The sequence below is a fragment of the Plectrocnemia conspersa genome, unplaced genomic scaffold, assembly GCF_051122295.1.
Source record: "Plectrocnemia conspersa isolate PC_06_02 unplaced genomic scaffold, ASM5112229v1 ptg000007l, whole genome shotgun sequence".
In the NCBI taxonomy this organism is placed as follows: Eukaryota; Metazoa; Arthropoda; class Insecta; order Trichoptera; family Polycentropodidae; genus Plectrocnemia; species Plectrocnemia conspersa.
In genome coordinates this window covers 4,485,492-4,512,577 of record NW_028277171.1, presented here as the reverse complement: position 1 = coordinate 4,512,577, position 27,086 = coordinate 4,485,492, and the positions used below count along the sequence as shown (strand labels likewise).

The following is a 27,086-nucleotide window of genomic DNA, read 5'->3' as shown; positions in this document are numbered from 1 at the left end:
TTAATAATTTCGATGAATTTTGGTTCGGTGATTAATGTTTATGTTTTTCCAAAAATCTGACACGATCATTTTGTGTTGTTTTGGGTGGTATTATTAACACAATTTCTCTCAAGCATTTTTTAACAATTGACGCTTTCAATGCAGGATCCTTTAAAAAAATAGATTAAACATATTTTTAAATGAGAATAAAACTAAATGTATGTTTATTAATTATAAAAATGTGTTAGATAATAGTACCAAAATAGTAATAAATAACTCTAGTATAGAAATAGTGGATAATATACAATATTTAGGAGTAATTGTTGATACAAAATTAAATTTTAAAGAACATTGTAATTACATATTAAAAAAAATTAGTAGAAAAATAGGTTTATTATCTAGATTAAGAAATATATTAAGTATAAATACAAAAAAAAATTATTTACAATAGTATAATATTGCCCCATTTTAATTATTGTGCAACACTGTTAAATATGTTAAATAAATTAGATAAACAAATGTTGCAAAAATTACAAAATAGGGCAATGAGAGTAATCTTAAATAAAAATAGATTAACTAATTGTAAAAGTATGATTGATAGATTAGAATGGTTGAATGTTCAAGAAATATTGAGTATGAATGTTTTAGTATTTATATATAAGTTAGAAAATAATATGTTACCAGAATATTTTAATAAGTATTTAATAAGAAATAAAGATGTACATAAATATAATACTAGAAATAGAGAAAATTTAAAGATAATTAAGTATAAGAAAACGAGTACGGCTAGGGGAATTATGTACGGAGGTTTTGATTTATATAATAGTCTTCCAAGAGAAATCCGAAACAGCAAAAATATAACGGGTTTCATAAATGGAATAAAAAAACACCTTCGTACATATAGAAATAAATTATAATATTAAGACTTTATTATTGTATATTTTTATTTTTTCTTTCTGTTATGTATTTTTTATATATTTTTCTATATGTTTACTAAATTTGTTAGATGTAAAGATTAGCTATTAAGCTAAATAAATTAATAAAATAAATAAATAAATAAATAATAAATAAATAATTATGATACACAGTATGTACATATTTAATTTATTTTTTGAAGTAAATTTATAAAAATATAAAACGAAATCTGTCTGTAAAAACACTTTGATTGTTATTGTTTTAATTTGTTTATTACCAGATTCAATGGAATGTGATCTGAAAAATCTGATTATATATTAGTAATCTGAAATTAATATAGCATTACCATTTTTTATAGCTTCATCCTATTGTCCCTTTTCTGGACCATGCGCTCAATATTGATTCAGGACCTTATCCTTATATCGCATGTCGTCTTATAAAGTTTTCTCAGACTTGTCAGGACTTAGCCCTCTTTTGTATACCGAGCAAGAGGACAGTGAGACCCTAAAGTTTGCCGCCCGAAGGCTCGACTATACCCGGATATATAAGGGCGAATTTTGCCGATATCTAATACGTTACACACTGTATCTAAAGTTAATCACAAACTTTCGTAGACGAAGTGATTTATATTTTTCTCCCGGACCCACCCTCAGTTATATCGATGGAGAATTAAGCGTTCGTAAAGTGCACAAATATTATTATAGAGTTCTCAAAGTTGTATACATTTAAAATAAAAAAATCAACATCAATATTTACTCAGATATTTTAAATATTAATATGAAAACTTTTCTTCCTTCAAAATTTCCTTCTAACCGAAGGATCTGCAGTACTATTATAATTTAACGTGAACATCAAATCATGACACACACATCGTGTGTTTCATAAATCACAACAGACGAGTATTCTTATTAAAAAATAAAATTATTCAATAAATATTTAATTTATTTCAAGCACAGATAATCTAGAGTATACTACTGTACTTTAATTTCATTGTTTAAATAGTAAAAAATTCCTAAGCTTCCAATCTTGCGTTCTAAATGTACAATAAAGTAAATATTTAATACATCTTATATGTCTGGTAATCCAGTTAGTTTGTAATACATAAATAAATAAATATAATTCAAGCCCACCTCGTAAATTTATTACATGCGTGAACAAACATGACCTGAAATTAATGTGTCACGCTTTTTCAGTAACGAAGATCGCTGTCAAATCGGCCCAAAACAATACACGCCACACACTGATTTGTAATTTCAATAATATTTATGGTGTGTATTTCTGCTTCGGCGGTCATTTTGGGTAATGAATGTTGGAAGTTGATTTATGGCAAGTTCGCCATTGCTATCCGTGTCCAAATTGCGTGTTCGATTTATTCACGTTTAACGTATTAACGTTGTTATGTAGGTATATACGTTATTTTTTACTGACTTTCAGTCTATCATTATTTCGTGTTGTGTGACACAAATTATATCATATATTGAACGGAAAATTTTTATGGTGGGATTTAAAAAGGTTCATAACTAATTCATAACAATATTTTAACCGCCTTAAAATATTTTGTTGATTTAATTTAATATTATGTTAATCAACTCGATAAAACCAATTCATGTGACAAAACTGATTGAGAGAAGTTAAAGAATTTAATTTAAATGACAAATTAATCAGCAAGGATGGAAAAATACCAATACGTAAATCGTATTATTTATAACTAGTGCTTTACTTGCTAAAAAAAACCTGAATAAAAAAATAAATCAATCGGGAAACAATTTTTTTCATTTCAAGCAATGCTACTATCAAATTAGTATGATTTAAGAATTCGATTACTTAATTTTTTAATTAATTATGAATTTATGTAAAGCTTTTATGTTAAATTTCATAAGCTTATACATCTCATGAATAATTAAGGTTTATTTTTCATATAATTAGAATAATTTTCAAGCACATTAACTAAATATACAAATTATATTTTAGTCGATTCATTCTCTATATTTTTTTATTCAGTTTTGTTAATATACTTAAATGTTCTATATGTTGTTCTTGCGGTAAAACTCAGATATTATACATTGATCTTATTTTATGTATTTTATCCCTTATAAATTTAAAGCAAAACTTAAAATACTCATTAATATACCTATCAGCTAAAATGATTATATACGTAGGTTTAAAATTAATGTTTGTGATAGGTCTCTACGTGGGTTTTTAACTGTTTAAAATTGGATCGGATGGTATAGCGGTATAAGGTTTTAGAAATTCTGCGGCGAAACCCCTTAAAGTTTGCGTAAAAAACTCGAGTCTACTTCTTCTACAAGCAACGGTTTGCTGAACACGAAAAAGCGTTTGAAAGATCATGGTAGACATTTTGTTCCGCCAATGTGGCATCTTGACATTTGTGTTTCTCTGAAAAGGTGTGCGCTCCGTTGCCAAGACGTGAAAGTTTTTAGAACTAAACGTATTTTAGATTGTCTGCTCGCGCATTATATAGTGGAACAATGATCGATGTAATTCAACATTAAAAGTTGTGATGTAGGTAAAACTTCACCGTAAAAGTTAAAATACTTTGATAATTTTGCTCCCAAGTCATTCATACAATATAATACTTTGATATTCTAAAGGTCACCGTCAAAATATACATACGAGCATTTATAATTTATTATATATAACTTGGTTAATTTTTATGTTCAAATGTCAGTATTTATAATCATATAATATGTACATATATTAGTATTGTTAATGTATATTATAAAAGGTTATTTATAATATATTTCAATAACGAATATCTTAATATACATTGAATAGACATATACATTTTTGATTTATAAACATTTTAATAATATACATCAAACCATTGAATTATTTTTACGTATAGGTAAAAATATTTTAATATGAAGGAATACATTTTTCAATTATAATTTTATTTAAATTGAACAAAAAAACAGTTATACAGTATACTGTATAACTGGTTTTTTACCTTTTTGAAAAAAACAATACCTTATTGTTTTAAGTTTAATCGTTTTTCTAAATTTTTGGCTTAAATATTCTAAATTATTTTAAACTTGAATGTTTTAAATTACACGGTATAACCATATTTTTGCCACAAAAATAAGCAAACTCAATTAGCATTGTAAATTACAAACTGCTTTCAGTCAGCATTATTTTTTTTTTAAATGTCTATATATCATTAATTTTATTTTTTTTCCAAAATTCCCAGTTTTAAAAAACTTTTCTCAGACTCAAGTCTCAACATTGTAATTATTATTTATAATATTTTTTTAGACTTGGTAGCTTTTAAGTTTTATTAAATATAAGATTTTTTAGCTGTATATTTAATTAAAAATAATATTTTTTATTTTATCAATCTAAAATTATAATCTAGACTCGAGACGTATTGAATTTTGAGCTTTTAATTAAAGCCTTAAAGAAAATATTGATTTTGATCGTTTTTAATTAAAAAAGGTAAATTTTAATGATTTAAAAAATGGCGCTTAAATCTACATATAAATAAGGCTATAAAGAAAATAATATTTTCGATCGTTATTAATTTAAAAATATGAATTTTATTGATTTAAAAAAAATAAAATAGCGCTTTATTCTACATATAAATAAGATTATTTTTATGGTATATATAACAATCTTTATATATTTTTTACTTGTTTATGCAAGTTGTGCTTTTGTATTTTATAAAAAATTTAGGGTGATCCAAAAATAATTATTGTTTTTAACCGAAAAAGACTAAAATTCCATTTTAAACCCTTTATAATTTATCATCATTATTTAAACCTTCTAAAATACTCTGAAATCAGTCTAAAATCTGCACTTATCAACTATGAATTGAAAATGATCATAAATTATCTATAGTGTACAAACAATTTCCAAAGATCTAGAAGGCCTTGTACAAATTGGAAAACATGGAGTAAAAAAATATATTTATCTGCAGCTTAGTAGTGTGGAGTAATCTCTTGGAGGAAATAGAGACAGCGTTAATAATTTACTATAAAAAATACATAACTGTTTCTATTGCTAGAAATCTAAAAAAAACTCCAAAAATACGCCATAATCATAATAAGTTATAAATAGCTTCGAAATAAATAATAATGCGCTGACATAATATAGATCAGTGGCTAGCAAAAATACTCTAATTGCAACAATTATATTTGCTAATATTAAAAATTATTTAGTAATTATTATAATAAAATACTAGCAATTCTGTACAAGAGATGTCTCTATTCATTTACATACATATTCCTTTTTCCAAAATATCCTACGAACAAAAATCTGGCGTAACAGGCAACGGAAAACAACGTAGATTTTACTCTTAGGAATCCAAATTGTTTCCTTTTAGTAAAGATATGTTTCCACCTTGTGAATCTTCTGTCCAGATAAAGTGTTCTTTTTGTTGTAATATTTGACCATTTAGCGAAACATTTGAGCAGGTATTTTTATTCAATGTGAACGTTACATGGGTTGATTTTGTTGTGTTTGCTTTCATTCTCCAAGTTTTTTATTATTCGACTCTCTGAAAGTTTTCTGACGCTTTCTTTAAGTAATGATGAGAGTCAATCATTGCTGTATCGTCCGCAAATGTCACTATTGTTGCATATAATCTTTGGAAGATTATCTGTATAAATTAGGTTAAGTGCCGGTCCCAATAAATTCCCTGTGAAACTCCAGATTTGATTTTATTCAGCTCCTTGCATTCCGCGTTGACTTTTACGTTAAATTATCTATCTCTTATGTAGGATTCTGATAGTTTAGGATTTTTTTTTGGCAGGTTCACTTTTATCTTATAAAGCAGTCCATCGTACTAGACTTTGTCAAAAGCCTGACTGATATCCATGAACGCAGTGGTACAGTATCATTTGCCCTCAAAATCGTAACTGATTTTTTTTTATAATCAAATAGATTTGCTATATAGTTCCGTGGTTATTTCTAAATCTAAATGTACTTAAAAAGTAAATTTCATTGCAATTAAAGCGCCAGGGCGGCGTCCTAACTAAAAAATTAATACTAGGGCGTCCACCACTAGTGAATCGTGCTGTTAAAATAATATTAAAATAACGTGTATGTTTTATGCGTCAAATAATTTTGGGAACCCTAGGGGGATTGACCTCGTGGCCAATGAGACTCAATGTAGAATCTAGTAAGACGTTACAAATGTACGATAGACGATGTTTCCTCCAAGCGGTGGTTAAGCTGGCGCAGGGGATGATGCCCGTGGACTATCCTCGGGGTTCTTGTAGCTGTCTGCAGTTAGTGTCAGAAGGCAGTTCTTCTTGCGGCGATGGTCGTTCGGGAGCTCCAGGACTCTGCTAGTCTCTTCGAGTGGCTGCTTGTGATTTATGACATCCTGACTCTGACTGCTTGTCTGCCTGACTGGATGACTATCTGACTCACCTCATCGGAGTCCGGGCTTATACATCCAGGGCTATAAGGCTTGCTGGCGAATTGCATATGTAGCAATTTTCCAGGCGTAGAACGGCGAAATAAGTTAACGCCTTTAGAAAGCGACGTTTGCTCGTTCAAGGTCGTATTGCATTTTCGGAAATGTTACGGATGTGGTGATTTATGATATCCATGACCGTTTGGCCACAAAGGAGTTCTCTTAATGAAGGATAATATTTACTGTAAGCTCGAGGTCTATGTGGTCCCCGAAATCCTATTGTGTTGTTTGTCTCAATTGTTAATGAATCATTTTTGGTCAAAATTTATTACTTCTCAAAACATAATATGTAAACAACAATCGGGATTCAGAGAAAAGCATTCTACTGAAACTGCATTAGAAGTAGTGATAAATGATTGGCTGTTGGCTAAGGATACAAACAAAATCATTGAAGCAGTTTTCTTGGATTTCAAGAGAGCCTTCGAAACAATAGACAGAAAAATAATGTTAAAGAAATTGGAGAGTATAGGTATAAGTGATATAGTTTTAAGATGGTTTAATAATTACTTATATAAAAGAAAACAAAAAGTTAAAATAAATAATGTATTTTCTGAAGAGAAATTAGTGTCTTATTAAGTACCACAAGGGTCTAAATTGGGACCATTGTTATTTGTTTTGTATATTAATGATATAGTTAATAACGTGAAAAAATGTAAAATTCATCTATTTGCGGATGACACATTAATGTATTGCATAGGTGATAACATTAAAGAAATTGTATATAATTTAAATAATGAATTAAGTTTATAAGAAATATGGTTAAAGAATAATGTACTTAAATTAAATGAGAATAAAACTAAATGTATGTTTATTAATTATAAAAATGTGTTAGATAATAGTACCAAAATAGTAATAAATAACTCTAGTATAGAAATAGTGGATAATATAAAATATTTAGGAGTAATTGTTGATACAAAATTCAATTTTAAAGAACATTGTAATAACATATTAAAAAAAAATAGTAGAAAAATAGGTTTATTATCTAGATTAAGAAATATATTAAGTATAAATACAAAAAAAAATATTTACAATAGTATAATATTGCCCCATTTTAATTATTGTGTAACACTATTAAATATGTTAAATAAATTAGATAAACAAATGTTGCAAAAATTACAAAATAGGGCAATGAGAGTAATCTTAAATAAAAATAGATTAACTAATTGTAAAAGTATGATTGATAGATTAGAATGGTTGAATGTTCAAGAAATATTGAGTATGAATGTTTTAGTATTTATATATAAGTTGGAAAATAATATGTTACCAGAATATTTTAATAAGTATTTAATAAGAAATAAAGATGTACATAAATATAATACTAGAAATAGAGAAAATTTAAAGATAATTAAGTATAAGAAAACGAGTACGGCTAGGGGAATTATGTACGGAGGGTTTGATTTATATAATAGTCTTCCAAGAGAAATTCGAAACAGCAAAAATATAACGGGTTTCATAAATGGAATAAAAAAACACCTTCGTACATATAGAAATAAATTATAATATTAAGACTTTATTATTGTATATTTTTATTTTTTCATTCTGTTATGTATTTTTTATATATTTTTATATATGTTTACTAAATTTGTTAGATGTAAAGATTAGCTATTAAGCTAAATAAATTAATAAAATAAAATAAATAATAATAAAGTCATTAACACGAGCTTAGGGTTTGAGACAATGATCCTTTCAAACATGATCAGCTGTGTGTGTTTGTTATATAATAAATAATACATAAAATCTATAAATTAATTTATTTCAAAAAATATTAGTATATATCTTTAGGCCGCAATAGCGGCAAAGCATTTAATTCAAATATGCTTGTGAAAAACAAGTTATTTAAAGCTTGTTTTTTTTGTCTCTTGTCCGCGCGCTTTTCCAGCCGCCTAAATTTTCCTCGCACATGGGGTGTTTTAATATGCGCATGCGCGATTTTCCGCCCGATTCGTGGCGCCCCTGGCGGTTGCATTCCGAACTTCGGCACAAACACTCGGCTCTCCGCTCAGTTCCTCTCCGCCGGTCGAGCGGGCGGCGCGCATCGTCGCCTGGCGTAACAACACTTCGCTACAGTTACGTCACTCGAAAGCGAAAAAGCATCGCTATCGTTCGAACGCGATGACCCGCGACCCGCGAACCTGACAGTCACGTGACAAGTCCCTCCGCGGCGTCGCTCTTTCGCGCCCTTTACGACGTGAAAACAACGTAGATCACTCACGTAAATAATTCACGTTAACGCTAATATTTTCGGAGGTAACCGAAAAATTACGGGAGAGTTTCTCACGTGGTTGACTTCTTCAACTTTGAAATCTAAAGCAGCATAAAATGAGTGGTTGGGTTTCAAAATTCAGACAAAAATTATGATGAAAACACGGCAGCAATTCATCGCAAATATATTATTGCAACTATTAGGCGATTGTTATGTATCGTATCGATAAGTTAGTAGCGCAAAAACCTATCTACATATGCATATTTTCAGGAGAGAGAAAACAAGTTATAAGATATTCTGAATGGATGTTAATAACCCATTTATATAATGGGTGAATCAACAAAAAAATGCATACTGTAAATTAGTGCCAATTTGAAGAGCTTATAATTTTTTTATAAAACGTTTTTGGTCAACAGTGTGTTGTAAGTTAGATAAAACAGCTGACTTCTAAAAAAACACGTGTGATGGAGAGAGCTGTTTTTTTATTATTAATATAACACATTTTCAAAATCTTTGATAAATAACCCTAAAAGCGTGTATATGTTTGAAATACTACAGCTGGACTATCTTAATAATTTAAAAATATCAGATATTACAAAAATTACCATTGCGTTATTTTTTACTGCTTAGTTTAAAATGATTGCTGGTCAAGTTAAAATAAACTATGACGATAAGAGTAGAGCCTAAACAGAATAAATATTATGTTTAACAAATTACCCAACGTACATTTTTAATGATACTATAATTAAGTGGTTTTACTTAAATATCTACAAATAGTTAATAACATACTACTTATTGACGTGCCTATAAATATTATTTTATATCAAATTGTTTATTTAAAAAACGTTAGTGATATTGACTTATATGATTTATATATAAATATTATTTTATTGCTCCTTTACAATTTTGCGTCTCGAAACACAACAACACATTTTTGCTTTAGAATTACAGATAAAAGTAAACAGAGCTTAACTAAAATATTTTTCGGTTACTTCTAATTCATGTTTTATTTTGTTTGTTTGTGTAAATGTGCTATTTATTTATCGTATAATATATGCCATCAGAATATAGTTAAAGTTATAAGGTCTTACATTACATTCAAGTAAAAATTATCCAAGGCTTCAAGCGAGAAAACAGCTGGCGGCATATATTTACAAGTGAAACGTCCCGGTGCGCGAAATTGTGTGCAAAATGTATATTCAGTGTTGTGACGAAGGTTTTATTGCAAATTTTTATTCTTAAATAACGTTTATCGATGCTCACGTAAGTACGAATATTTTAGTTATCAAATATCCATAACATTTTTATAGTGGTTTATATGATCTATCATTTTCAATGTCACGCGATAGTATAATATAATATTTTTTATTAAACAACATTTATTATTATATTAATTATTATTAATATCGTGTTTATATTATGACATCCATATTAACAGTAAATTGTTGTTACGAATATCGTAATTTCATTGTATATAATGAGTTACTTTTAAACACATCTACATATTCAATTTAACATTGTATTTTCATAATTGTATAAAACATGAATCTCTCGTAGATATTTTTTTATATTTTATTAAGCATTCTTATTTATAATTGGTTTCAATCAATCGGTTATTGAATTTTATGGTTTCCAATATTTTCCATTTATATTTTATTGAGTCGTTTATTAAATATAAAAGCGACCAATTAAATAATGTATACATATATTAAATCCATCTGCTTCGAGAGCGGTATTTTAAATTTTTATTTACAGGCAAAGTAATGTGATATTTCAGTAATAATATTGTAACACAATCACTAAAATAACATATTATAAATAAATATGCATATGTACCTTTAATTTTAATAGAAAGTTGTGTAGAAATTACCTGTGGCTAGTTCATCTATTATGTATCAGTTACAAGTACAATTTTATACAACAATATCTTGAGTCATAATATATTAAGCGGTTAAATTCAATTACGTAAAATAAATTAGGTATATATTTGATGTGCGTTTTACTACCTTATCCCGTTATAAATGTTGTTTTTAACGTTTTTAAAAATCACTTCTAAATGTTTATTTTAATTTGAATGATTCAAAAAAATAAAAAATATCTCACCTCTAGATCATTTTTTTAAATTCTATATTATATGTTAAAGGCTTTGATGCAAAATGTTCCTATAGCGAAATTATCTGCATTGTATCGATCAAAATAAATGGTAGTCAAAAAGAGCAAGGTCTGAAAAATAAGGTAAATGAAATTACCCCTTCCAAGTTCCTTCATTTTATAGAGAGTCAATTTCGCCGCATTTATTCGACTTATGTATGTTGACAACGCTAGGCATTTTATTTAATTCCTTATGAAAGCGATCCAGCTGATTACAATATAAGCTTGCTGTTATTGTTTTGCTATTTTTACAGTGAGTCCGGGGTTCGAGGAAGGTTTTGCTTCTTGACTTTTTGACAACAACTGTTTTCTACGATCTATTTAACATCGATAAAAGGCGACCAGCTTCAAAATCAAGTAGCTCTTTGGAAATGCGGATACGCGTCAAATTGTTTTCTTCGCTCAATTCGCGTGTCTCCAAGCCTTCCCAATATTCTTTATGTATCAATGCACAGTTAATGGATAGTTTGTGTATGATTTGCTTCTATTTCTGCAGATAGGATATCACCGTCAATCTTTGATGATTTTTCCACAACAATACTATATTTCATATCTTATATCCAATGAATCACTTACTACTTAATACATTTTTTTTAAATCTATAGTTGCGATTTTTTTAAGAAATTCATAGCAAATGCAATTTTGTATAAATTGTTAATTTAGTTAAAATTAAATTTTGAAGTGGCAAACTTTTTTTAAATATTGAAATTTGAACTCTAAATGTGAACCAACCTATATAATATATATTTAAAAAATTAAATATTTTTATCATTTATTATTTTTTTTAATTTACGTAATTATGAAAAATAATCACTCAGAATATCGGCTACAGAAAATCATGCCGACGGAGCGGCTAAAGCCAACTGCAGCGCGGGCGAGTTAGCTGGCCAGTCGATACGCGTGCGCCGTGAATTGCATATCGGAAATTGAATTGGTCGCGCATGCGTACTAGAACTTCAGCCACTACTCCCGTCATTAATCGTTCATGCGGTTGACGTTTTGAATCTGTCTATTTCTCCGGCTTTTCGGACTTCATGTCTCGCAGTGGGAGCTGCCAGCTTCCCATACCAATAGCCGGGCAAGTGTGAAATCTTTCGTACATCTTGACGAACATACATCGTGTTCTAAATTTAATTTTACAGATCTGTTTTTTATATCGCTTCAACGCTCGTATGGAATTTTGTTTAATTTTATAAGGTTGAAAAGTGAACTTATTTGAACTTGTTTTTATTATTTTCATTAGCAATTATGATTCAGTAGATCGGTATTGGAAACCCATTTTTGTGCTACATTTACATATAAATATGGATATCGGTTATATTATAGTATAACATCTATTAAAGAACTTTGTGTTAGGTTTAATTTAAAAATGATTAATATTAAAGTTATGATAAAAACTATGTCTAGTTCAAAGGTACACTATTGCAAGTCACGTCTTAAAAAATCAATCTTTGATTTGAGATAATATTTTCTTGTACCTTATAGAATATTGATTTTTCTTGATTTTTTATTTTTCTCGGCATTGCGATGTTGTATCAATATACAGCATATAATACACTAACAAGAAAAAAACCGCAATCTCTAAGTCACAGATTTATTGATGCGAAAAAGGTGTCTCGGTCTATTTTTAATAAAATATCATAGAATATTTCAAAGATTAACGCGATTGGTCGTACATTTTCAAAGCTCTCTCTTTTTTGTACAGTAATGTAATTTTTAGCGCACGTCACAAAAGTATCTGTCAAATTACGTGTATATTTTCGTGTTCGTGACCACCGAAGTGCCTCATTCGATTATGCGCCGTTCCTAGGCGTTTTCGATAATCACGTTATTGTGATCATTAATCTAATTCGTCCCCGGATCGGCCCCGGAACCGTCTCTTGTCTCCCGTTCCGGTCTGGGGAATAATCCATTAATTCGGCGCAAATATTTTCCTTCTTTGCCATCCACTTCTTATTTTCACAATCCATTTGTAATCGTTTAGGCGACAATCTATGCGGCGTGTATTTGCAAATCAAATTTAACTCTTGCATTAGGAAGAACAATAAGAAGGCGACCGAGAATAAAAGAAACATTGTAGTATTTGTTTTCGTTGAGAGGAAAATGAAATTGGAGAGGAAATTTATCGTATGATGACATGTGCTATTAATTCCTTTAGTATTTGTTCTAATTACGAGAGATATTTAAAAAGTATGGGTTATTATTATTTTACATAATATACCGTTTTTTCACCAGCATGATAGACTAATGCCTATAATAACAAATTTGAAATTTCTAAGCTTTGTGTCAAGGGTGTTTATTTTAGTTCTTAAGACAAATTTTGCTGCTCTTTAATTTATGTGCAATAATTGAAGTCAGCACGTACAGTTTGTATATGATATGTAAAAGTTTGTGTGGGTTCAAGTGTTCCTCTTGGGATCACACACAAAGCCCTCGTTACGAACAGAAAATCATATAAATAACACGAGTTTTGCTCTTACTGTCATTGCAAGAATATTTTTATGTTGCGAAACGGTCATGAATATAATAAATCACCGGGTCTACAGGATTCCCGTTGCAATGCAATACGACTTTGGACAATGCCCATCAAGCAAACGTCGTTTTATAAAGGCGTATACTTATTTCACCGTTCTAAGAAGCGACTGTAGAGATTGGCTGGATGATCGCTGCATAATTGCGACTGGCCAGCAAGCTTTGCAGCTTTGGATACTTAAACTTGCATTCCGATAAAAAAAAACAGTCACCAGCAGCCATTTAAAGACTCAGGCAGACACTGAAGAGACCAACAGATTCATCCCGCTTGGCAGACGCAAAGATACGACCTGAGACTCTCAAACACGATAATCGCAGCAAGAGAAATTGTCTCCAGACACTCGCTGTAGGCACCTACAAGACCTTCAAGGAATTCCCATGGACATCATCCCTGCGCCAGATTCTCCACCACCGCTCGGAGAAAACATCTCGCCATTCATCGTTTGACGCAAGCGTAATATAAATTAATATAAATTCTAGCTAGATTCCACTAAGCGTCTCACTGGCTACGAAATTATCACCTCCTAGGGTTTTCAAACCTTAAATCGTTAACAATTTTTCGTCATTTAAATCCTTCTGACCTCTATTAAAAGCTTCCTAGACAAGATGCATATTTTTAAACATCTAAAATAGACCCACCCTTTCTTATGCAGCTGTATAAAAAATGCAACAATTGTAAAACATTTAGAAATATTTGCGAAAATCTAGTTTTTAGCAAAAAAGATAGTATGAAAATTTTCGGGAAATCAGTAATTTTTTCTAGAAATAATTTTTTTTGATTTGTCAATTATTTGTAATTAAAAATAAAAATAAAAAAAAACACTACGATGGTTTAATTGTTAATTATTAGGGTGTTTTAATTAATGAGCCTGACAGACCTTGATGTTTTTTTTCCTATCGTATCTAGAAGATTGAAATTAGTGATTTTTATTTTATTATAATTCTGATTTCTCACTATTTAACAATTTGTTGATTGTGGTTTCTTCTTTGTAATACTTCTTGCTTCAAAAAAAGATTTACAATACATTATTAAATAAATATTGTAAGCTTAAGGGTTCTTGGTTTCGATGAAATATAAATAGTTTCTGATAACCTAATCTTTTGGGAACTGTCTTTCAAATATTGTAGGGACTTCTGTTTATAAAATAGATCAAAAGCTAAAAGTATTATATATTCCTGTTTTAATAATGCAAAGTAGTGTCAAAATAACGACAGTATTTATGACATAATTGCCATGAACAGCTCTTAGCGAAAAAAGCAGTGTTGCCATCCGGATAACAAAACGCTTCAATTTTGATTAGCCTTTTATCTTTACTTGCTGAATATTTCTCGTACATTCGTTTAGAAAATTAAATATATGCTAATTAAGTATCGATTTCGTCTCAGGTAAAATTGACATTTTATGTAATTTGATATTTAATAATGTTGTAACATCAATGAGAAATTTTGCTGTTAAATTTCCTTACATATACATGTGTATAATATTATTAATATTAATGAGATAAAATATAATAATGCATACTTTAAATCTCAATAGATAATATTATTGATTTAATTTTATGTAATACTATATAATAGCTATATTACCACAGCTTGCAACTATTAAAGTTTTACGTTTTAATATTTAAGCTCGCAATTCAGCTACGGCGTAGAGGTCCCTTATCGACGTAGCAATCGGAGCCGCTTAATTGCGAAAGACGCCGACTGCGAGAGCCCGACTCAAACTTCCAACTATTTTATATTCAAACGTGTTAAACGTCAGAGAGCTTATTTTCAATTGCGCACACAATGAGCAGCTTTAATTTCAGAAAGCTCGCTCTCGATGATGATGTTGTTCTCGTCGGCAATTTGCGATAAATAGCTCGTTTAATGGCAGACTATTAGTCAGATTTTGAAAGCTCCGAGGGTCAGAATCGAAGTTGGGGCGAACGAGGGAGTAAATTATCAAAGTTAGGTGTGGTCAATTTGATTGAACAAGTTCAACGGCAAATTCATTATTAATTTTTCAATTTTAATACATAGAGCTTTTAGGGAAGTAATTTCGGTAAAATGAAATAATTCAGATAAAATTTACTATATATAATATAGCAGTACAATATATGATTAGTGTACTTATTAATAGGGTTTTTATTATATATGAGAATATACATCGCTTTATCTTGATATTTTTTTATGTGATTAGATATTTTATAATTAGTTGCTCCAAGTGGTTTTATTAATAAAAAAAACTGTTTTATCTCTTCCAGATTATTTTTATCAATCTGTACCAAAATTATAGTTTAGCAATAGTAAAAATATTTTAGTATTAAAAGTATTATTTTATATCCCTACAGCTCTCTCTCTCTCTCTCTCTCACACACTCTCTACAGAGATATAATGAACAATACAAACTTTATAGCGTATCGTTGCACTTGTAAATATGAAACGTTTCATTAGTTCACGCTTTACAAAAAGCAATTTAACACCTACTTGACAGTTTGCTTTTATCAGTTTACCAATTAAATACTCTTTGTATATTTATTTTAACTTTACGTTGTACCTTTTTATGACAAACTTTAAACGAGACAGTACAAAGAACCATTGTCAAGTCCTGATTTTCATAGTTTTTTCGCGTTGCAAAAAATGCTTTTTATTGTCATTTGACAATCTCACTCCAAAGCACGTACTCGTTTAATCTCATTACAGTTTCGGTTCGAAATTGTTTTCGTCAAGCAAATCCCCAGACAATAAATTAAAGATGGATAATCGAGTTACGACAGAGTGACGGTTATATGTATGTAGCGGGTGTAGCGAGACGAGCGCGTCTAATTTAAAATTAGGGTATATTATAAGTAAATACGTAGAATGGCATTTAAAATGCCACCGAAGGCTTTTAGGCACGATACGATAACGTGAATTTGGAGCTTTGAAAAATGCTTTTCTTCTTATGTAATTAGGCGGGCGGAAAATATGCGAAAAGAATACGGCAGCAGGCGGAGGAAAGTCCGCAGAAACTAATTACGGAATTATTTGTAATTAATGAGGAAATCATGTTAATGCTTTTTTATTTATTTCTTACGAAATATACGAAATTTATCAAAAATACGCTCATTATATTTGTGATATTAATTTGCGTTATTTCAATTTTATTTTAGATTATATAATCATGAGTTAGTATGTTTGATTTTAAGATTATACTATGTATTTTTATTATAAATTTTATTTTTAATAAATAGTAGTTATAAATGAAAACAATTCAAAATATTGTTTTGTATCATAAAAAAGGATATTTGGAGGTGTGATAAATATTCCGATTATTCTGTAATATTTATTTTGTTTACTTCTTAAAGATAAAAGAAAATTAGAACCACAAAGAAGACAGGAATGGTATGATGAAGAATGCAAACAAGTTACTTTGAATAAAAACCAAGTATATAAATAGTTTCAAAAAATAAATTTTACGAGAAGAATATCGCGCTAAAATAAAAGAGAAAAATTCAGTTCATATAAGGAAATCATTGGATCGATTATAAATAATAAATAACAGAAATAAGAGTAGACTATTCTACTAAATCTAATATCTTTTCTGTGGGAACAGAAAAAAATCACGAAAAGCATAGTATGGATAATATGGTGTCTGAGGCATCACAACGGTGTCGTTTTTAACCAAAATTCATGAATTGGTTCAAACATTTATACCAAATTATGCCACTTTAAAAATAAATAAATCCTCAAGAGTGACAAGATATGGTTGATAATTAACATCAGCGCATTACAGTCTTGCATATTCCTGTATTGCAACATAAGGCTCTCTGCTTTTTTGGGGTTGAGTTATTTAATATAAAGTGCCAGATTTATTTATTTGCTATTGTGATAACGACTAAATAAATATAACTAGTAACTAAATATTAAATTAAAATATAACAATTCAAAACAATAAATATGATAGGACAGGTCGCATGTGGTTTGAAGGGTCTCAGGAAACCAGTAATTAAAACGTTATATATTTTTTATGTGACTTTGATAATCAATAAACACCTGTGCGAGCCATTCAGTCAAGGTATTTTTAACTGGTCGTAGCTTAGAAAATGTTAATTTTTATCAATACAGAAATATAAGTTAATTAATAGGTTTACATTTTAAATTGCATTTTCTTAAACTCATTTTAAATAATAAATATCAAATCGAGTTTTATGTATCTGCATAGATATGTTCAATAATTAAAAAATATCCATTTTAGTTAATTACTGTACATAAGCTAGTTACTAGTAGAATATTATTATTTAATTAATGGTATTAAGTTTATTAAATATATTAGTATTACTTGACTGATTTTATAAAAAACATTATTATTCTCACGGGGTAGATTTTGTTTTTATCATTTTTTTCCATATAAATTTAGGTTTATTTATGATGATTTAATTAATCCATTTTCCGTTAATTTTTTAACGAAATTATGAAATATTTGTATTCTGTTAGAATTAAGTCCAATTACGTAAATTTGCTAGATTCTATGTTTTTACTATATTGTAAAGCTTAGAAACATAATTTAAAAAATTGGTATGTTATAAAAAAAAAATGATATAATAATTAAGTTGGGATTATAATACGAAAGTGTAGTTTAGGATTCAATAATATCTCTTTTTGTAGTATTTTATGTGCAATATTTAATTTAGCCAAAAATATATTTTAAGTTATACTCATATTAAAGAATTTAATTTATATTTTTTTCTGACTTTTGCTTCTTCTGGCTTTAATTAAATTCATCAAAAATTGATTAACTTTTTCACAACTCATAAAATAATAATTTATCTCGCGACCAATCTCTGAAAAATTCTTATTGAAAAAAAAACTGAGCCGTAGATGGTCTCCGACGATAAATATACAACGGGCGCAATTTTTTCACTTTAAAAATTCTTAAATCAAGATTATTATATTCTTTTCGAAAATTTTAAAATTTAATCCTCGCTTTCGTTATTATCAGTTGGGCCGTCCAAAGGATCTATGATTCATTTTTATTTTACAACGTCCCGCTTTTAATGGAACGACACACTTTTTTTTATACTCTCGTCGCTAGGGTGGCACGAAATTAAGGCACGAACCCTCCGGCTCATAGTTTGAGATTTTATTGTGCTCGCCGAATTTATTCATTTCGCCTAGATGTAATCTGGTCACCCTTATCTTCGCGAGAAAACTCGCCCGCAAACTTTGACAGTATCGTTTATTAAAAACTTTTTTTCCGGCATTATTTTTTGTGAGCCTGCTCTTCGGCGGCCAATTCTAGCAAGTGCCATAGAGAATGTATTGAATTTTAAATAGGGGAAAACTTTTGATATTGGGTCGCATTTAACGGTGTTTTTCTGGAAGATGTCGATGTTAACTTTTACTGTTTTCAGTTTTCCCGATTGGGAGATATGGCATGATACAATTTGTATTATAGTTCGAGAACACGTAAAATGAACATCGTTTTAAAACGAACTGTAAACAAAATAAAAAAATTAAATTACACATACCAAATGTACGATAAAAAGTTGTGTCATATGCGTGTGTGATAATATAACATTTTAATGCAAATGAAGTCTACATACATTCGATTGTATTGTATTATGTGTGATATATAACACGTTTTCACTTTCTATAAAAAAATGTATGACGTTTGTGTAAAATAAAAAAAGTATATATCAAAAGTAAGCATATGTTTTTTATACTCTTAAAGTATCATAGCATAGATTTTTTAATAAAAAAGTTAGTAAAGTTTTAGATGATGTATATTTTAAAACTTTATATTTTCACTAAATGGGTATTTTATATATTAAAGTAGCATTATTGATTATCATGTTTTGATTCTGCTCATTGCTAGAATCAGAATACTTGTTTACTTTAGATGTTTCTTGGAAATTATGTATTAACGTATATTAATACAATATTGAAGGCAAACGATTTTGGTTCTCATTTTTATTTAAGTTGGTTGTCGAATGTAAATTAAGTTTTAATTGAAATCAAAGCATATCATTACATATATTATAATTAATACGTATCTGCTCATTATGTCAAATAAGCGTTATTTGTTTTTGTATCGAGTCAAAATATGATAGAGCTAGATAAACAATAAATATAATTACAAAACTTCAATGTCAATTAAGAAAGGTATTTGTACAATAACGTCAAATAAATTATTTACAGGGAAAAATATATCTTCGGCGCCTGTTACCGAATTTCCCGAGTTTCCGTTGCTTGGTTATCGCCGTATTATTTTCCGCTCCTCCTCTCGCTTTCGCGCATAAACAGATCAAAAGCTGCGACTTTCCAGCCGGGGGTCCGGCGGCGTCTCAATTAAAATTAAAATTGCCCACTTTTGACGTCTTCAGATTGAGTCTTGTCAGATGGAATTTTGCTAACTAATGGACCGGAACGTTTGGCGGATGTTTTCCGAGAGGGCTCTCTCTTCTCTTTTAGACTCCTCCCTCGAGAACTTTTAGCGCCGGAGCCCTTATATTACGAATGTCGTCGATTTGATTAATGTAATTCTTCTCCCTTTTCTGTGATGAAAAATAATATTTTCCTTATATTCAACTTTATCCGGCGCCGAAGAAATACAAAAAAAAGAGCATAAAGAAAATCGCCTCTCGCGAATCTTCTCTGTTTATGTGCGATGTTGACTCTCACATGTATTTTTTGTCTATCAAGTCGAATGTTTTTGTTAATATTATATATACACATATGATAAGTCGTATAAATATTTCGTCACAATAATAATTATTCAAATATTTATTATCCACTCACATATATGTATATGTTTTTTAATAATGATTTTAATAAATAAACGATCACGTAAATATATTTAATAATATTTTAAAGCATGGTCATCTGTAAATTAATCGTGTGCACATCGATCATTAAATTTTTCACTACTAAATTAACCAGTAATATTGTACACATAAACCAGTAAATAATTTTAATAAATTTAAAGAATGCTATAAATATTTAAAAATCTGACTCTATTTAAACCGGAATAGTAAACATATTTGTCTCCTATTCTTATTGCTAATAAAACTTGAATGCGTGACGTCACATCACGATGAATTAGGCCTAGGTATCGCGACGGTTCTAGTTTGACCCAACTTTGGATTAACACGTAAAACTACAAATTTGTCGTACACAGCGACAAGTTTCGGGCGGTTTGCAAGAACAAATATTAGCAGCCCATTGTAAAATGTTTAACCCTTGCTCCCCAAAACTGTCCGCTCATTCTTTGCTGGTCCTAGGGAAACAACGCTGAATTAGTTTCGACGTCAAACACAATTCGCCGAAACTAAATTGCTATTATGCCACTTTGCCAGCCGAACGAGTTTATTTATAAGGACATACCCAGATTAATATATTATTACACAACGCCATGACTACAATAACAACAACATGGGAAACAACAATAAAATAAACACTCTATTGTTTATTCTTGAATCGCTGGAAACTAATAACTAAGCAAAATCGTGTGTAAGTTAAACAGCCAATAGACATTCACCACTGTGTGCACACTAAGAAATTTGCGTTCGAGGCAAATTTGGTTTTGAATATTGTTGGGTCTGTATTGTTTATTATTATTATTATTCAAATAAAGACACATGCAAATAATAAAACAATATATTTATATGCTACATGCAATATTTTTTTTATGAATACCGCTAAAAATATAATGAAGAATGGTTAGCTATTTAATTTCGCTTACTATGAAAGTATATATTTTTAATTTAATTAACACTAGTATTAATGACATCAGTATTTAGATTCTAATGATTTTAAAAAAAGGTTCGCTTTTTAGGAATAATTTAGTTTAGGAGTCACAAATTTTGATTAAAAGATTAAAGAAATAGAGTTACAGTAATTTATATACTTTCTTAAAATAATTGTATCAATGTACTTAACTTTGGAAGATAAAAGTGCTCGTTTTTAGGGCGTAACTTCCCTTTTTATTTCTCGATGTAAACACGAAGCTTAAAATTTATTTTTTGAGTCGTTTTTAATTCGATCTTAGTTAAAAGATTGAATCGATACATAACTCGTATTTTATTTTTTTATATATTTATACATACTTATGTATTACAACATTATAAATATATTTTTAAAATTATTGTACTGAATATTTCGATTAACACAACAAGATTATTTTTTACCAGCATATAATTGATAGCAATAAAAATATTCGCAGCGATTTTTAAGTTATGAAAAACATAAAATCATTAGGCAAAAAAACCATGTCTACCTGATTCATCTTTATTTACTTATTACCGTAAAAGTAAGTGCAAAAAATCAATTTAATTGAATAATACACATAACATACGTTAACTTTAATAAAATATTTATATTAAATAAAAATATATATAAATAGAAAATTTAATAATTATATTAGTAAATCTTGTTTCATTGGTTTTATTTTGCCAGGTTGATTAAATCAAATCTTTAATGATACCACACTTAAATCGAATCTTTTCCATCCGTGATTTAAACTGGGCTAGATATAATAAATTTACTCTTAATAAGTCAATGTTTATAAAAGCTCTTAAATCAGATTTGATTATTTTAAGCACGGAAAATAAATACGCTTTAATGCACTCAAAATTATAAAAAAGAGTCGGAATCGGCTGATTTTTTACGACTCATAATTATGGAATAAGCTGTAGCTGGTTATTCTTTATCGCATTTGTTTTGTTGAAGTATACATATAATTTTCTGTTTAATTAAAGACACATATGTGAACGATTTCATCATGTCTTTACTCGTACAGATGCGAACTGTCTGCTTAGAGATCAAATAATACAGCGTTGGACGTAGCGGAAGCCAGGACCATTCGTTGACGTAGTGGTTTAACGCGAGTGTCTAACGCTGAGGCCAGTAAGCGGCGTGCTGATTGTGAGAGTCGGTCGACGAAGGAATCACCCGTCGAACGATTATTTAATTATCTGTTATTTAAAGTAGCTCATAATTTTATTACCATAAAAAAACGTTTTTATCTTAGTTTGATCATGCCACTATTAACATAACAAAAGAATTCCGTCAGTGGTGGGTTATTGTTGAATTATTTTAGCACTATTTTTAACAATGATAATCGAAAATAACGTTTTAAAACAAATGACGCTGATTATATAGTAAAGCTGTAAGATTTTATTAAAATACTTTTTTAACTAACAAACATTAAACTTTCGCCTGAAAAAAATTTTTATTGCTTCAGTTTTCAATGGCAGTCCATTGCGATAATAACCGACTTAAATAATGTGGTCAATTTTCTGTTCTGGCTGACAACTCAAACTCCACTGTCTGATTTGGCGCAAAACTCTTGATATCCCTTGCGCCTGGGAAAAAAGGAAGTTAATCGAAGCACAAAAAAATTTTTTAATCATGCTATGATAATCTTTCTCAAAAAGTAGTTTTAAAGTGGTTTTTAGAAACGTTGACGTATACTTCCAGAAAACGTATTTTTCTTGCCGAACGGTTGCCACAAGTATAATTAGCTCTTATAAAGAACCAAAGATAGATTTGAAACATAGGGTATTATGAATAAACGCGGGGCTCTTAACCAGTCTAAATCACCTCTAGATAGGCTCTGGTTATAGACCTTTTATGTTACAAAGATTGGCGCGTTTAATGGGAAGAAACCGATTTTATAAATTGGCAATTTTGTTTTTTGTTTCCGGAATTCTTAATGAGCAATACACGACTATATAAAGGAGAAAAAACGCTTTTAAAACGTTGGCCTCTCGGCAAATAAACCAAGGGAAATCGCCGCCTAACGACAGAGTCAAGGATCCGCTGAGATAACTTTACACAAAAAAGTCACTTCTTATGGCTATATTTCATATAAATGCGTTTTTATGTGTACGCTCATAAATATTTTTTGCGACATACCTCATAAAGTTACTGAGTAGATTTTAAATATACATGAGCATGTGTGGTTATTGAATAATAATGCAAATACAAATGACGTTTGTTAATTAAAAAGAGTCGATCGAAATAAGCTAATTGTCATTGAAATGGCGAACTAATTTATTCAATTTCAACTATCAGATGCTAGAAAAATAATTAAATTTATTGTAATTTATTACTAACTGACAGATTAAAATGCAGTAATTACATTACTGTTTTTTTCATGGTAAGTATTACGTGCTTTGTTAACTTTTTTCAATTTGTATTTGTATAAATTGTATTATTAAACAGTGTGAAATTATTTGCCTTATCGAAATATAAAAGATCATTATGCCCCAACCTGTATTAAAAATTGCTAACGTTATCTACAAAATCAAATTGTATCGATTCTAATCTGTACAACCTTGTCTTAAGATTAATTTTCCCAATTAAAAAAACACGAAAACTTACAATATAATGATCGACAGATTTTTTTCACACAACGAATCAGTTACAATAAAACAATTATACACGAACGATTGAATCGCGCACGCAAACCGCAGAAATTGCTTTTGGGCATTAGTTAATTGATTCGCGAACATGCTAGGAATCGATGGAAACATTTGCCATTATTACAGCATATAAAGCGACAAATTGTTTTTGCTGCTGAAACATTGTAACTAAATTCGTGGTTGATCGTTTTTATTAAATGTATGTGTATATATGTATTATATAATAATCATATAGAACCAACGTTTATTGTTATAGTTTCGGAGCGTTTCGATCACAATAATGTATGAACAATTTAATTAAATTTGTATTGGACCACGATAACGCTATTCATGATCTGATAATTTATATGCAAAGTTATCCATTGTTTGAGCGTGTGTATGGGGCTTTATTTATACGTGCCGAATGATATATTTGGATTATGCGGAGTTTGCTCAGTTTATTTACCGTAATGGTAAAGTAAAACATCACAAAGAAATAATCGTATTTCATGCATGTATAATATGCGTTGTTAGGCATTGCAACATAGGAGCTATACGACAATAAGCAGTCAGTGTTTTGCATTTTTTTGTATTATGCAGATTTTTATTTATAATTTGCAGTGACAAAATTATTTACAATTGCACCAAGCAATGTGTTTCAACGAATTGATTTAAATACTAGTGTAAGTTTTTTAATCGTGGCTTATAACAGTTTACTATTAGATAATCTCGAGGTGAATTTCATTATTTTATATTCATGTTTTAATAAAAAAATATGTATGAATTTATTGAAAAGAATACTAACTACGGTCACTAAAAAGATTTGTAAAGTCATGTGATTCATTAGATACTCGTACAATCAAAATTGCCGAAATTGGCTCTTGATAAAAATTAAGGAACTTTACTAGAACATTTTACCTCATATATATTTTTCTTTAAGCATTGCTCCTTCCAACTATCATCTATTGAGATCTATGCAACATTTCTTAGATTGAAAAAAATCCAAATTATAAACGACGTTGAAGGGGGTCGATCGGAAAATTTTATACCAATGGAATTAAAAAAAACCGAGAGAAGGTTATTAAAAAGGAAATTATATTTTGAAGCATAAAGGTAATGTTAGGTTGCATTAAAAAAAGAACATTCATTTCGCGATTATCTAATATAATAGTTAATTTACTTTTATTATTTTATAAATACCTTAGAAGCTCTTCAATTTTCTTTCTTAAATGAAGCCTTTCTAATGACACATTTTATTTTTTGGTGTGCAAAAATTAATGAAATGCAGAAAGAGCTGCGATGTTTTTGGTATAAACGCGATTATTAAAAACCAATATCACACAACAAAATATTACTGGGTCCATTTTAGATCATGTTATTTATAACTGCACTATAATTATTTTATCATTATTTATTTAATGTGACAGATGTATCATTATTTATTTAATATATTAACTAGATATTGGTTTAATTGTTTGCCTTTGAACACTTCCTTAAAAAAAATACAAATAAACTTTTTTTTAATTTGCATTAAAAAATATAAAAAAAGTTTTAATCAAAATTATTATACGTATAAATTAGAAAATTGTTTTAAAGTATTTTTTTATTCTATAACGATAAAACTATCTAAACTTAACTAGCAAAAAAGTGTATAGTACATCTGTTTGCGGACGACACAATAATGTATTGCATAAGTGATAATATTAATAAAGTTGTAGAAAATTTAAATAGTGTAATTAAGTATAATAGAAATATGGTTAAAAAAAATATTAATTATAAAACTAAAATAAATAAAAAACAATATCAAGTCTTTCTTTATTTTCTGGTTATTTTATATTATTTTTTAGGTGTAAAACTTAGCTATTAAGCTAAATAAATTAATAAAAATAGTGTGTACTTTCGGACTTCACGGACTACTAAACTCAAAATTTTGTATTCCGCGAACCTCTAACATGAATTTTTTCATACAATTAACATTCTAAATATGACATAGTGCTTTTTATGCACTCTAAGCTATTTAAATTTATATATTAATAATGAAATAATGTCTTAATGCAAAAATAACATTTTAAATTTAATTTTGTGTCAAGAATATTAATTTTGTTTATAATTGGTAAGTATGCATAAAATTGAGTCACAATCACGTAAAATTTTATAATTATATTAACTTACACGAAAAGAAATTTTATCTGTTTCTACGTTCGTAAGATTGTGACGCGAAGAGGGAAGCGGCTGATTTTTTGATTTCGTCTGTTGATGATCAGTGGCACTTTTTGGTTCAATTACGTACAAATTCTCGTATGTTCAGATTGGAAAGCTCAAGTAAAAGTTATTTAAGTGCTGTTAAAAGCATGTCACAACAGATTTTATACTCATGATTAGCCTGAGGGAGATGCAGTGCTAACCCATTTTTAGCTGCCATGATTAATTACGACGAGTTAGGTTTATGTACTAGATTTTTATAACCGTTACGTTGGAGTTTAAACATGTTACAGACTGTCATAGGAACAGTTTTTTCTGATCTCAGAGCCGTCGTTTATTATATGGTAATAGTACTTGTAGAAAGTGTCGAATGGCTATTGTGATCCTTTTAGGAATTCCGTCTATTGTCACGTACGGTTGGCACTGGCCGGCCTCTTGCTGTGCAAGAGGTTTTGCTCTTACAGTCAGTGCATTAATTTAAATTTAAATTGTTAAAACTGCCCTATATGGACTTTGATGAAAACGAAAATTTAATAAAATATGTTAAAAAATATTTTTAAATATTTTAATAAACACTAAATTGTAAATATAAAAAAAATTATCTGCAGATTAGCAAAATTCTCACGTAGATGATGGTCCACGGACTATCAGTTGACGACAACTGCTTTGAAGAATCGCAAAATTGATTATAGTAGTAGTAGTAGTATATTTTTTTTTTAACTTTAAAAAATCATAATTATAAAAGTGTCTTGAAACTTAAGTTTTAAGAAATTCAATGTATGTATTATACATAAATATGTATGTACAAATAAATGTACAATGTATTATATTATTATTAAGCCAAGCATTTTCATAATTAAAATCTATTGTCTAAATATAGACAATCTTAAAATGAAATTCCTAATACAGTTAAATTTAATTATCTTATCTTTGTTGCAAAATCGTGTTTGAAACAAGAAATAGATATGGTATACATAAACATTCTTCTAGACATATCTTGTATAAATTGTCAACATTAAAAGTGAATTATTGCAATTAGACCTTTTAAGCAAACATTAATCAATTAAATGTCAGGATTGGTAAACCGCAATGAAGTTAAGCAAAGAAATGCGATGATTTATTACTCAACTCAATATATAAAGATATTTTTGGAAAAGTTTTCCTAATGGTTAAAGTTTTACTAATTACGAAAAAATCGCGATGACTCAACCCAATACATTAGATACTTAGGAGTTTCCTAGGGAAAGTGTTCGGTCACTAATTCGATTTATTATATACTCTTTTACTTAATTAGGAATGT

At 28.9% G+C, this 27,086-nt stretch overlaps 1 long non-coding RNA gene across 3 annotated transcripts in view; it reads left to right on the top strand.

Annotated features, from left to right (window-relative positions):
* Positions 1-27,086, top strand: part of LOC148233700 (uncharacterized) — a 113,786-nt gene that overhangs the window by 62,268 nt on the left and 24,432 nt on the right. Inside the window, exon 1 of one of the 3 annotated variants that reach the window (XR_015810223.1) lies at positions 8,334-8,543. The exons of the other annotated variants lie outside the window; for them this stretch is intronic. This is a non-coding gene — a long non-coding RNA (uncharacterized LOC148233700). Of the gene's footprint in view, positions 1-8,333; positions 8,544-27,086 lie in introns of those variants that run through there. 3 annotated transcript variants of the gene reach the window in all.